The sequence below is a fragment of the Enhydra lutris genome, unplaced genomic scaffold (genome assembly GCF_002288905.1).
Source record: "Enhydra lutris kenyoni isolate GAN:26980312 unplaced genomic scaffold, ASM228890v2 scaffoldscaffold40, whole genome shotgun sequence".
NCBI lineage: Eukaryota > Metazoa > Chordata > Mammalia > Carnivora > Mustelidae > Enhydra > Enhydra lutris.
Window position 1 is genome coordinate 1,174,366 of NW_019154124.1, and position 14,176 is coordinate 1,188,541.

The 14,176-nt window shown below is 46.3% G+C and overlaps 1 protein-coding gene across 1 annotated transcript in view; it reads left to right on the top strand.

The window, feature by feature from the left end:
- The first annotated feature begins 263 nt into the window (after positions 1-263).
- The window catches only part of LOC111155259 (neuronal cell adhesion molecule), a 287,921-nt gene continuing 274,008 nt past the window's right edge, over positions 264-14,176 (top strand). The window contains exon 1 of the mRNA XM_022515369.1: positions 264-318. The gene's annotated coding sequence lies outside the window, so the exon portion shown is untranslated. The remainder of the gene's footprint in view (positions 319-14,176) is intronic.

Genomic DNA, 14,176 nt, shown 5'->3' on the forward strand with positions numbered 1-14,176 from the left:
GTAAATAAATACAGATAAAAAATAAAAATAAAAATGACCCTTCCCCCCAAGCCCACCAATCTCACCCATCTAACTGGTGAGTTTCGAAGAAATTAAATGCTTTAAAAGAAGAAAATGGAAAGGCCACAGACCTCGGACAGAAACCTAAGCCCTTGAGAGTCGCATTTAAAAACCTCCCGTTTTCTGGAACGTCTTTTGTAGCCAAATCCCTGCCACCCTCGTCCCCGGAACGCTCCCGCCCTCCGCGCCCCCGACCCCGACAACCGCCGCGGAACACTCTCGCAGGGTGACGTGGGTCGGCGGCAGGCGGAATCCCAGGTGAGGGGGCCATGCAGTCCCCGAGACGCCGGCGGCCTGAGCCCATTCGCCGCCGCCGCCGCGGCCGCAGGGGCGGGAGGGGCTGGGCCAGCCGGGGAAGGGCGGGGGACGCCGGGGAGGAGTGCGGGGCGGGGGTAGGACGCGAAAGCTAGCGGCGAGGAGGGAGAGCTCGGCGCGGGGCGGGGGCGCAGGGGCGCGAGCGGCGGGGGCGCGCGCCGACGCGGGTCCAGCCCTGCTTCGCCCGGGTCGCGGACGGACGCGCGCCGCAGTCGGAGCCCCAGACGCGCGGCGCAGGGGACAGTGCGGGGCGGCGGGAGACTACAGCTCTGTCGGGAACGGACGACGTCCGCGCTCCAGGGTTCCGGGGGCTCAGCAGCGGTGGGCGCGGCGGAAGAACGTGAGTAGCTCAGTGCGCGTCCGGCGGTGACACTCAGTCCTGCTCGGGGGCGACGGCTGGAGCGGAGGAGGGTGCGGGGGGCTGCTGTGTTGTCACTCGGACGTGGGTCCGGGGATCCACAGAGCGCCCTCCCGGATGGCAGCCCCGCGCCACTCTCTCTGCGGCAGGGCGAACCTGGTCGCCAACTCCCTTTCTCCCCTCAGGCCTGGGACGCGCCCGCGGGCGCCAAGCTGGAGGAGGGGGACCGGCGCCCGGGCGGGAGCACACTGAAATGCGGCAGCACTGGCCGGCGCGGGCGGGCCCTTCACCTCCTCCGGTCTGTGGCCAACTTCTGCATCCGCGCCCGCGCTTTCCGGGAAGCCCTGCCTGGGGTCCCTGGGTGGTCTGGGCCACCCTGGGCCTGGCTGCTGGGGCCCGGCACCGCGGGTTGCCGGGCAGGCACACGGAGGGCGCGAGGTGCCACGCCACGGTGCGGGCGGGACGAGGAGCGCAGGTGCCGGGCGGGCGCGCACCGGCGAGTGCGCGTCCGGGTCCCCGCGGACACATCTGGGCGTGGGCTTTGTTCGGATGTGCTTACACCTGCGCGGATCGCGGGTACTCGGGGCCGAGGCGACCTCCACTCTCGCCGCCCCGGGGGAGAACTCGGGGAATCAGGGGGAACGGGAGAGACGGCGAAGGCAGCAAGGAGGGGGCTTTCCGGGGGTTTTGTTGGCCCTACAGGTGCGGATCCCCGGGGTCCCGGCGCCCCACCCAGCCTCCGGAGGCTGGGACTTGTTGGGGCTGGCCCACCGGGGTTTGGGGCTGACCCAGAAGAGCCCCTTCCCTGTCCGGACTCCCAGGAGTGGGCTCTGGCAGCTGCTTGGCCTGGAGATGCTGTGCTGAGCGGGGAGTGATGCCGGCTTTGGAGCATCCATCTCGCCGCGAGCGCCATCTGCGCCGTGCGCCGCCTCCGGATCCCTCCTGGCCGCGCGGGTGGGCGCTGCCGAGTGTTGGTCCTCGGCAGCTCGCCGGCTCGGCCATTCCCGACCCCCAACTCCCCGCGCGCAGAGGGGACCCGGGGTGCCACGGTCGTGTGGAGCCGGGGACTCGTCATCACTCCGGAGCGGTGTACCCTGGGCAGCAAGCGTGGCTGGAGGGTTCCTCGGGCCCTGGGGACTGGTGATTAGGCCGCTTCCCTTCGCTCCCGCTCGCCTCCCCTATCCCCGGCTCCCGGTCCTCTGCCGCATCCTCTGGCGGGGAGGAGAGATGGAGGCGAGCGTCATGGGGCGGGAGGCTTGCGTTCTACACCAGGAGCTCCCCCTGGGGCTGTCAGGAACGCTGTAGCTACGGAATACAGACCTACGGAGGCTGGACTGTTTGGTTGCGACTGCTTAAGGCTAACCATGCCCTTGTTATTAAAATATTGTAATAATAGCTCAAGAGTAAAGGAGAGCTCCCGGAGGTGCTGAAATGGATTTAGAACCCTGGGTACTTTCCACGTTAATGGTAATGATAGTCAACATTTTTGAGTGCTTCAGGTGTACCAGGCGGTGTTCAAGGCACACGTATCATCTTATTTCATTTCCACAGCATATTACCCTATTCTTAAAATTAGGAGGTGGGGTCTTTAGAGGTCAGGTAACTTTCCCAGGCCACATAGCTAGGAAGTGGGGGAACAAGGGTTAGTTTTTGCCCCTACACTTTGCCATCAATAACTGTGAAAACTGGGCCTTTTGGAGGCTTATCAGATTAGTTTAGGGCAAGCCTAAAACCACCAAGTGATCAGGGACATTATAAGCCCATTCACTTCTGACCCCTGCAGACTTCACAATAGCTGGCAGTATTGTAACTCAGCAAATTGTATTGTGGAATAGTCTTTTATTGCCCTGGGTCATCCTCAAATTCCTTTACATGTTCTTTTACTCCTGTTAGCTTGTGTTAGCCCAGCCAGTTACAGTCATTGGACTGTTTTTAGTGACCAGACTTCTCTGTGGTTACAGAGCCTGAGAGGTTCCTGGTACATCACAATTCTTGAGAAAACTTTTTTTTTTTTTTTTAAAGGAAAGGCCAGCATTTCCATTTGGCAAGTGATTCTCATTGTCGGCTCCCAGTCCTGAATCTCCTTTGTAGACTATTTTGAGTGCAGAAGATTTAGTCCTCAAATTGGATATTGAATTTGAATAGGACCCTACTATAAAATCTTAGGAAAGCATTCCCTATCCTGACTATATGACCATGTGGTGCATTTACAAAGATTCTCCATACTAACTAATGAAACACGAGTTTGAATTAAATAAAACCTGTTCCTGGGATGGCTTTTAGAATGATTGTAATTGACCAAATGCAAAAGTGAATTCATTGTGCCTTCTTAATCCTTCTGACTCATGGTCTTCCTTCAACCTGCTTTGTACTTCATTACGGGAAAGTTGCAAAACATTTCACATCATCCAGGAATTTGAGAGCTGTAAGAGAACTCTGTGTCTAAATGTTTCAGTTTCAATATGAGTACAGTGGGGCTTGGAGAGGTCACCCAGCCACCTAATGCAGGGTAGTGAGGCAGGCCAGTATCCTGACGTGACATTTTTGTTACTGCAGCAGTGACAGTAAATGAAAAGCATGTCATCTTTAGCAATGGCACTTCCTGTGAGGCTGATGTGACAGTGACAAGGATAGCCAGGGTATAAGTGCTTTGGAAGCATGAGAGGGGACTGAGAATGTGTATGCCTGGGCTACAGAAAACTTGAGAATCATTTTGGGGTGCCCAGGCGCCTGGGTGGGCTCGGTCAGGTGAACATCAGATTCTTGGTTTCTGCTCAGGTCATGATCTAGGGTCCTGAGATCAGGCTCTGCGGCTCAGGGTGGAGTCTGCTTGAGATGCTCACCCACCTGCCCCTCCCCAGCTTGCTCTCTCTCCCTGTCTCTCTCCAAAAAGAATCATTTCAAATAATGGTCTCGTGCAGGTGGAGTTTTCCTTGTGTAATTAGAATTCCTTTGTGTAAATAGAATATGCAGATATTATATTGTGTATGTACAAAGGAGCTATTTAATGGAACCCCCAGGAAGCTTTTCTGGTAAAGAGATTCATTCATTCATTCATTCATTCATTCATTCAGAAATATGTGCTCTGTGCATGGCCTACTGTCCTAGGTACTAGGAACTAGGAACCAGAGTTCCAGCCTTCAGGAAGAGTAATTCTAACCTTCTCATCTAGGGCTGTATACTTCTGCACACAGACTCTTTTTTCCCCATGTCATAAATGTACAGCTTGATGAACTTGTTCAAACCCAACACACCCATGTAACTGGTGTTCCAGTAAAGGAACAGAACATTATGAATGGCTGAGAAAGCCCCCTTGTGACTCCTATCAGTCTAACCCCCTCCCTTGAGAGTCCGCCCTGAGACACCCATGCTTTATTTCCTGAGATTCTTGCCAGGAAATCAGAAGGATTTTATTTTAGTCAGCTTGGGCTTCCATAACAAAATTCCGTAGACTGGGTAGCTTAATGAAGAGAAACGTGCTTTCTTCAAGTTCTGCAGTCTCTAGTTCTGAGATCAGCATGTCAGTGGGGTCAGGTCCGGTGAGGGCTGTCTTCCTGGCTTACACATACCAGTCTTGTCTCTGTGCGCTCATACATGCTTTCCCCGCTGGGTATGGACCAGGATCTCTCTTCCTCTTCGTATAAGGCCACCGATCCCATTAGATTAGGACCCCACCCTTATTACCTCATTGAACCTTAATTACCACCTCCCTAAAGCCTCATCTCCAAATTCAGTCCTATTAGGAGGTAGGTCTTTGACATATGAATTTCAGGCTCACAGTTCAATCCATACCAGTCCCGACTTGCTGTCCCTTTTGGCAGCCTTCAGAGTCTCACCCCCATTTCCAAAGAATGGTTTCTGTCTAAGAAGTATGGTAACTGAAAACAACTTTAACTGGAATATAGCACCCCCATAGTATTCTTCTCTAGGAAGGTTTATGTGTTCTCATCCAAAGACTGCTTTAGGTCAGACTTCAGCTGCTGAGGTGATTGGTGAAGAGGAAGTGATTTGAAAATGATTAAAAATCACTAAATGCATTTAGATGTATTTTCCCTTGTATGTTTCATGCTGCCCCACATGAAGGAGCCTGATACCTTTCTGCGCGGTGAGGACAGAGGACAGCTAGGGATGCTCGGGCCAAGAATCCAGTGGCTTATGGTTATTTAACCCTTCGCCCACCCAGGGAAATTAGAGACCACTTTAGCTTTAAAGAGTCTTTCTTGTCATCAGGGCTGATGTTTCCAAGTCTAGGAAAATGTGCTAAAATGAACTGCTGAATGTTTATTTTTCCCCTCAAAATGGGAAGGATAGGGCTCTATGAAGAAAGTCTTGGAATGGTTCTGCCTCCAGTTGTAGCAACTATACATTGTTCAATATCATGTTGTCTTTGAATGGGGAAGCAAATGTCATAGCTATAGAAAATGTGAGTTTTGGGGGGGCACCTGGGTGGCTCAGTCAGTTAAGCATCTGACTTTGGCTCAGGTCAAGATCTCAGGGTCCCGAGATCAAGCCCTGCGTTGGGCTCCCTGCTTTGTGGGGAGCCTGCTTCTCCCTCTCCCTCTGTTCCTCCCCACCTCCTGCTTGTACTCTGTGTCTCTCTCTCCAAATAAATAAATAAATAAATCTTTAAAAAAAAAGTAAATGTTTTTGCTAAGTTACATTTTTATTGTGATAATATACATATCATAAAATTTATTGTTCTAACCATTTTTACCTATGTAGTTTAGTGGCATTAAAATACTTCTAAATGTACTATAACCAATCACCACTGTCCATCTCCAGAACTTTCGTCATCTTCCCAAACTGAAACTCTATACCCATTAAACAATAATTCCCCATTCCTTCTCCTCCCAACCCCTGGCAACAATCATTCTCTTTTCTTCTCTATGAAGCTGACCACACGAAGTGCCTTATATAAGTGGAATCACACAGTACCTGTCCTTTTTGTGACTGGGTTATTTCACTTAGCATAATGTTTTCAAGGCTTACCCATGTGTCAGAATTGCCTTCCTTTTTAAAGCTGAATAATAGTCTATTTATGTAATACCACTTTTTTTTTTTTAATTCATTCATCTGTTGGGCTGTTTCCAGTTTCTGGTTACTCTGAATAATGCTGCTATGAACATGGGCATACAAATACCTTTTCAAGTCATTGCTTTCAACTCTTTGGGGTATATACCCAGAAGTGGGATTTCTGGGTCATAAGGTAATTGTCATAGTTTTTTTTTTTAAGATTTTATTTATTTATTTGACAGGTAGAGATCACAAGTGGGCAGAGAGGCAGGCAGAGACAGAGAGGAGAAAGCAGGCTCCCCGCTGAGCAGAGAGCCCGATGCAGGGCTCGACCCCAGGACCCTGGGATCATGACCTGAGCCGAAGGCAGAGGCTTCAACCCACTGAGCCACCCAGGTGCCCTGATTGTCGTAATCTTCTGAGACACCCCCATTCTGTTTTCCATAGCAGATGTACTATTTTACGTTCCCAAGTGCCCAGGGTTCCAGTTTCTCCACATCTTCACCAACACTGATTTTCTTGACAATAGCCATCCTAATGGGCGTAAAGAGTGATAGCCGTTACCCTTCAAATTTCTAAATTAACATACTATATATTATGAACAAGTAATTCACAAAATTTTCCAACTTATTGGTTTCATTTCTATTGACAGGAGATATATGGTTTTTAACAGGGAATCACTGACCCCATACTTTGTGCAAAGCATGATGTAATTGCTACCGAGTATGTGTCATAGTCCAGGAGAAGCTAGCCCTGGTGACAGACATTCTTGTTAGTTTTTTTCAATGTCGAAATAGAGCATCTGTGTCTTTAGTGTGGTTGGGTGAAGTGATGTTGCTCTGAGGATAGATTAAATCTTTGTATGATTTTATTTTACTGAAAAAAATAACCTTAGCCTTGGAACCCAGCTCAGGAGCAGATTTGCCTCAGATCTGGAAAGAGCTAGGAGTATCCTATTTAGGGATGTGCTGGAGTTACAATCTATGTCTGCGCCGGGCATTTCTCCCCACCATTGAATCTTCAAAGATGACAGTACAAACCCTCACTACCCAATTATAATTGCTTAGCTGAGTTAATAAAAAAGATGTGGTGTCAACTTAATTGACCTATTTTACTGGCCTGCGGGATTAGAATTTCAAATTAGAAAAAGGTAGTTTTTAGAAGTCTGGGGGAGGGTTTCCCTCATGTGACCAAAAAAACTAGTGACTGTAAGAAATGACAGTGGTAAAGGGGATGAGTCTGCAAATACCAGTGCTCAATCATGGCACGTACTGTCCAAATAGCTTATAAGGTTTAAAAGCAAGAATGACAAGTAAGTCTTGTGCTGTGTGGTCTCTGATTTGCGTGCGTAGTGCTGCGTATTAAAGCACTGTTTAACTCACACCAGAATGAAAATGGTAGTTGCTATCAGACTGAAAGGATCCTTTCTAAAATTTTTTTTTTAATTGACCTGTAATCGGCATATGGTCTGTTATTAGTTTTATGAGTACAACGTAGTGCTTTGGCATTTGTAGACATCTGAAAATCCTACTAAATGGTTCTAGGGCTGGAGAGGATAATCTAAATATATATATTCATATGTATATTTTAATTTTATGATATGCATGGTCTAATGGTTCAAAACCCACCGTAGCCAGAAAAACATATTCCCAAGGCAATCTGAGGGAATCCTGTAGGAGGTCTTCCACTGTGTAATATGCAATGAATTCGATTTATCTTTCTCAAGTGGGCTGAGAGCATTCAAAAAATTTGGTATATGTATTCAGTATGTAGTGATCTTTTCTCCAAATTTCAACTTTAAAGCAATTTCATGCCACTTTCCGATGACCTTGACATTTGAGTGGCATGATTTACAGCACACATTTTCGACCAACACTCCAAACTCACGTGAAACCATTAGCAGATTCTCTCCAAGGGAAGGGGAAAGGAAAAAGTCCTAGTCGCCCATTCGTCATGCCTTAAGGTAAAAAGTGGGTGGTGGAAAGAGTTTCATCCCAGAGTTTTTGTGGCCTCGGAGGAAGGATGGCTTGCAAGCGAGCGCTGCTGCCTTCCAAAGCCTGTGCGGCCTTTCAGTCCCTCACCTCAATAGAGAGCTAAAAGGACAAAAGTGAACAAAGGAGGCCTGTTTTGCCTGCCCCACTTGCTGGGCTGTTGTCTTGGCCCTTTTCAGTGAAGGGGGGGGGGAGCTGGGTCAAAGTTGAAGAACAGTGAAAAGGAATTCAAGCTTCATGTCGAAATTTGAATTATAGCTTTAGTTTGAGTGCCGAGTAGATGAGTTTGAATTGAAATTTTTGAAGCTGTGGAAGCTCAGTGACAGATGGTGTTGGAACAACGTACATGGGGCTGGATGGCTCGTCCAAAAAGTGGAGTGCCCGAGCGGGGCGCTCAGTAAACATCTAGTTAACGGACAAAAGTTTGAAGACTGTAGGAAGTGCAGTTGGATGCTGTACGCTGCATTGAGACACTGGACTGTCTGCGTTCAGGGGAGGCCCCTGCGTCTGGCATACACTCAGATGCACTTGCCCCCCCCAATTGCATTGCAAATACTCTCCGCACCGTTGTGCTGCGGTCCCCGCTGGTATCTACTGGAATAAATACAGAAATGCCCAGGCCACTCCCCGTGTAAAATCTCATTACAGTGTTTTGATATTGACTACAGATTGTTTGGATATATGACAGGGTAAGTCTGTCCTAAGTATTGACTAGCCGGGGTTCCCCCCCCCAACCCCCGTATGAATCGATTCCTGAAACATGATTGCGGTGTTTGCTTCTACTGAGGAGTCTGTCACTGTTATGTTTGCCCCTGAAGTTTTTAATGGGGCACATGTTTCCCCCATTCAGTTTCGTAGGCAGCATCCGATTTAAAACATTTCAGGAAGAGGAGTTGGCTATGTATAGAACCAGAATAATAAAATAGCTACTGGGAGGTCACGGTTACTGAGATGTAAGTGAAATACAAAATACTTTGGGGTAATTTGAAACGCTTCCTGGTGTTCCATGAAGCCATAATTAGTAAAATTTTGCTTTGGTGTGTTTGACTGTTTAAATAACTTGAAGACATGGTTTTTTGTTCTGATGTTAGCAGCATGATGGCCAAAAGCCATTTTTTATGGACATGTAATGCCTTCAAATATTTCTGCTTTTAGAGAAATGACATTGCCATGGCAACAATATAATAAATAGTAGCTACTCGGAGATAATTAATATAACATAAACAAAAGCAAATTTACTTCAGAATTGTGTGTCTTAATTTATGTCACATGTTGTATTTGACATAAATTGTGATACATAACTTCATATGTCGCACAGATTTTAAGGTAATTTGCCTTTTAATAGTTGGAATAGGGTTTTTCAAACTCCATGGCCATATGTTTCTAGTAACAGTTACCTCGATGCCAAATTAGAGTGGAAGGTAAAATATATCAAGGGTTGATTGCTGTCCTAGGACCGTGAGGGGACCCATTAAGCAGCAGGGAGCGAGTGAGGTCACAGTCAGATTCGTTTGTTGGAACCAGAGTTGAAAGAGCGGAGATCAGGGAGAGCGAGGGATTCAGACGGCGGGAAGGCTCAGGTGGGTAATGAGAATTGTGACATCCTGGAGAAGTGTTCTATGGCACAAGGGGCAAGACCAATTTTAAATAATGAGGTGAGAGTAAGGAACACTACTGTACCAGTAATAACTTAAAATCTGAAAGAAAGAGAAAGGGACGAGGAGAAAAATGTTTGTGGTAACTTCTTGGCCAATGGAGAGTAGTCTCCACGTCATAGCCTCCAATATGAAATACTTTAAAGAGATTTTCTCATGGTACTTCAGGTCATTGGAGTCACTTGATATCATGAAATAGAAATAACTTACAAATTGCTCTGCAAAGACGAAATATGATAATACACATACACTGAAGACAAATGCAATGCACCAAGAAGAACTTCCTAAGATTCAAAGCTAATAGTATTTCGGCATCTCAGTAAAATTCTGAGATCATCTCATCGCTCCAGCAAATTTGTCGCTTTAGATACAGATGGCGCCAACATGAGAAGACGGGGTATATAAAAGTGGGAACTTGCCAGACACATTTGGGATGATCAAGCATGTTAAACAGGATTCTTCCCTTTGCGCAAGGTCTATGTAACGAGTGCGCTCCTACAAGGTAGCAGAGTTGGATTCGGGAACAGCTTTTCAGGGATATCAGCATAGACAGATTGTTCTGTTGAAAGAGCATAGTGTCACTGACACCAAGTGAAACCCAATCAAATAAAGCTAAATAAAAATCCTAAAGAAGTGGACAGGTGGTAAATGAGGAAGAGTATCTCAATTGTATGAAAATACTTGCTATTTGCTCCAGGTAACAACGAGAGGCCGAATTTCTCATGATAAAGAAAGCAGATAATGAAATAGTCATCCAGGTAGGAAAGGCATTTTTGGCCTTGCTCACAATAGAATCCTGACAGCTTTCCCCAGGTTTCTAACCGTGGAAATCCATACTCATTCTCTTCCATTAGGAGCCTGAGCTGCATTTCTGCTTGTGCGTGGTGGCATGTATGTGAGCCCATATTTGATGAATGAACAAAGAATGAATGACCGAGTACGTGAATATTGCAAAACGTCAAGCGGATCTTTCGTTGGAAAAAATTGGGGAATTTTGTCCTCACCCTGATTTGAAGATACAGACAAAGTCTAGACCATGGGAAATCAAACATTTATACTTTCAGGCCCGGATTCTGTATGATTGTCATTTGCTTCCTGGTTCTAAATTAGGCACTCGAGCAGGCAGGTGAAATCACGCCGTCGAGAAGGGTACCATTTTTCAAATTGCTGCTGTGGAGCCCTAAATGCCATCTCCGTGACCCCGAAGAGTTGCTCTGTAATTTTCTACCTTTGCTCGCGGCAGATGATTCCAGATTTGCACAGGCCTTTCCTTTCGCTTCAGGGTCTGGAGACGGTGCTTGTCACTTCCCTCGGGAGGTCTCCGGTGGCTGCACACTAATGGAGTCAAGCACTTTCTCAGATTGCTTTACCCTTCTGAATGTGAAGGAAGCAGGAGCGAGGCGCCCAGGACTGAAGGGCTGGCGTGAGACCGGCCGGCAGCAGCCGGGGACAGCACCCACTTTCCTCTCCTTGCTGGTTGCCCTTGAATGTTCCCAGATGTGAATGGAGTGACAGCGTGGTATTTCCTAACCAGTTAGTGGGTTCTGAAGTGGTTGGCATCAAGGCGGTGATGCCAGGTGTGAGAGACACGTAGAGAAAAATTGTGTGTGAAATTTGTAAGTAATCATAATCTGAGAGCTTCCCGGCTGCTCAGCGCAGGTGAGGAGCCCATTTACGGTACGGCTTTGGAAAGCTGCTTCAGTACTTTTCTCCCTTTAGAAAATCAAGACAAGCCACAGAGTTTTGTTTTTGTTTGTTTGTTTGTTTTTATCATCAATGCTACCTCACAAGAGGGTGTTACTATGAAAAAGCAAGATAAAAATGAAAGTACTGAAGAGTGTGTGGGTGGCTCAGTGGGTTAAGCATCTGCCCTCATCTCAGGCCATGATCTCGGGGTCCTGGGATCGAGTACCGCGTCGGGCTCCCTGCTCAGCGGGGAGCCTGCTTCTGCCTCTCCCACTGCCTGCTGCTCCCCTTGCTTGTGCTCTCTTTCTGTCAAATAAATAAATACAATCTTTAAAAAAAATGAAAGTACTGAGAGAAGGATGGCATCAGTCTATTTCTTTAGAGAGAATGCAGCTGCCATGTTTTCACGGTAGTATTCTCTCCAACTGGCTTCAGAGATCTGTAGGTATCACACATCCCTAGCAGTAACTATGTCTGCTTGCTTTTGAAGGAATGAGGGGGTCTCACACTGCACTCTGTGAGGCTGATACCCTTTTTAATGCTGCACCGTGAAACTGTTTTCAAAAACCCCAAGCTACATTCTTAACCTTCACCAAATGGTATATATGCAAAAGTCAGATTGAGCCAATGTGATAAAAAAAAGGATGTAAATTTAGTCTTAATACTTTTTTCCAGTTGTAGTCAATATCATCCATAGTCTTTTGAGACCTAATTGTGTTTTATTCCAAGCCATAGCCTATTCATAATTTTCAAGAGGACAGTCAGTAATCCTTTGTGTCAGCCATGACTAACTAGCAGCCTCACAAACCAATAAAGCATGAAACTGTTTTAATATATTAAATTCATCCAGCTCACACACGGCATATGCTTAGAGGTTTGATACAGAGAAACACGGGCAAGGAGGCTTGGGAGTAGGTCGGTGTGTGTTTCATAGTCCGTATTTATTCTGTTCCTTTGTACCTCAGGGGACAGAGAGGTACTCTCAGCCACTATGGAAATCAGAATGGAAGTTGCTGAAAAAATTAAAAATAGAACTGCCGTATGATCAAGCAGCCCCCTCTTTTTGTCACAAAGATGTCATTTAGAGCTCTGCAGCAGTAGTTTTAAACAGGATACCCTTCTGGATTCAGTGACTTCGCCTGCCTGACTGAGTGCCTCATTTAAAACCAGGAAGCAAATAACAACTGTGCAGAATCCAGGCACGAAATTATGAAAACAGGGTCGTAGAAATGTATCTGCACTTGTGTTCACTGCAGCATTAGTCACAGCAGCCAAGATGTGGAAACAACCCGTGTGTCCATCGGCAGATGAATGGATAAAGAAGATGTGGTGTATGTATGTACCGCGGAATATTATTCAGCCCTGAGAAAGAAGGAAATCTTGCCATTTGTGACCACATGGGTGAACCTGGAGGGCATTATGCTCAGTGAAATAAGCCAGACAGAGAAAGACAAATACCGCACAGCATCGCTTATAATGTGGAATCTAAAATAAACTTGGGCTTATAGAAACAGAGAGTAGAGAGGTGGTTGCCAAGGGCTGGAGGAAATAGGGAGAGGTTGGTACAAATTTGTAGCTGTAAGGTAAATAGTGTCTGAAATTTGATGTATATCGTTGGTGACTATTGTTGATAATACTGTATTGTATAATTAAAATTCATTAAGACAGTAGAATGTAAATGTTCATCCTTCCACAGTGTATATGTATGTCAAATCGCTGCACATGTATTTAAATACCTTATACTTTTATTTGCCAATTATATCTCAATAAAGCAAAAAATAGTAGTTAGCTTTAAAAAATTTATTGATTTATTTTATTTATTTTTATTTTTAAAAAATATTTATTTATTTATTTGAGAGGGAGAGAATCTCAAGCAGACTCCCTGCTGAGTGCAGAGCCCGTCTCAGGGCTTGATCTCTCAGCCCTGAGATCATGACCTGAGTCAAAACCAAGAACTGGATGCTTAACTGACTGAGCCACCCAGGTGCCCCAGTAGTAGTAGTTATCTTTGACTTGGGTATGGACACAGAGCTTTAGAAATGGGGATGTGTCATGGGTTGAATTGTGTCTCTGTTCAGCTGTTGAAGTCCTAATTCCCAGTGCCTCTGAATACAACCTTATTTGGGACTTTACAGTTAAAATGAGGTGGTTAGGGGCACCTGGGTGGCATAGTCATTAGGTGTCTGCCTTTGGCTCAGGTTGTGATCCCAGGGTGCTGGGATCAAGCCCCACATCGGGCTCCCTGCCCATCAGGAAGCCTGCTTCTCCCTCTCCCACTCCCCTTGCTTATGTTCCCGCTCTTGCTCTCTCTCTGTCAAATAAATGAATAAAATATTAATTTTTTTTTTTAAATGAGGTGGTTAGAGTATGGCTTGTGTCTTTATAGAAAGAGGAAGGCTGGAGACAGGCCCAGTGGGCAACCTTCTGGAGAGGAAGGTAGAGATCTATAAGGCAAGAAACACCCAAGATGGCCAGTGAACCACCAGAAGCCAGGGGAGAGGCATGGAACAGATGCTCCCTCATAGCCCTGGACAGGAGCTAACCCTGCCGACACCTTGACCTTGGACTTCCAGCCCCCCAGACTGTGAGACAATACATCTCTGTTGTTTCAGCTGCCTCATCTGTGGTCCATTTTTATGGCAGCCATAGAAAACCAATACAGACTGCAATAATAAGGTCTCCTGTTTCTAAGCCTGTCTCTTACAAAAAAAGAAAGGGTGAGAATAGCGCTCCCCACCACATCTCTAAGTTTGTATGTCTGTGTCTATGTGTATATATACAGATATAGATATATGTATATCTGTATGTATATGTGTGTGTATATATACACACACATGCAGATATAGATATATCTGTATATCTATCAGTGTCTACTTTGTGGACCAAAGGAGTATGTGTATATAAATCATTTAGAAAGTCTCTATACCTTGAATTTAAAGCCCAGAAATACTGAGAGTGCTAGGAAGAGTATTTGTTTTATTAACTGGGTAGATGTATGAAGTTGATCATTTACTCAGTTGATTACTCTTTTTGGTTGTAATCCAGCAGACTCCAACTTTGCCGTCATCACACGGCACTAGCCATGCCCATCCCAGGAG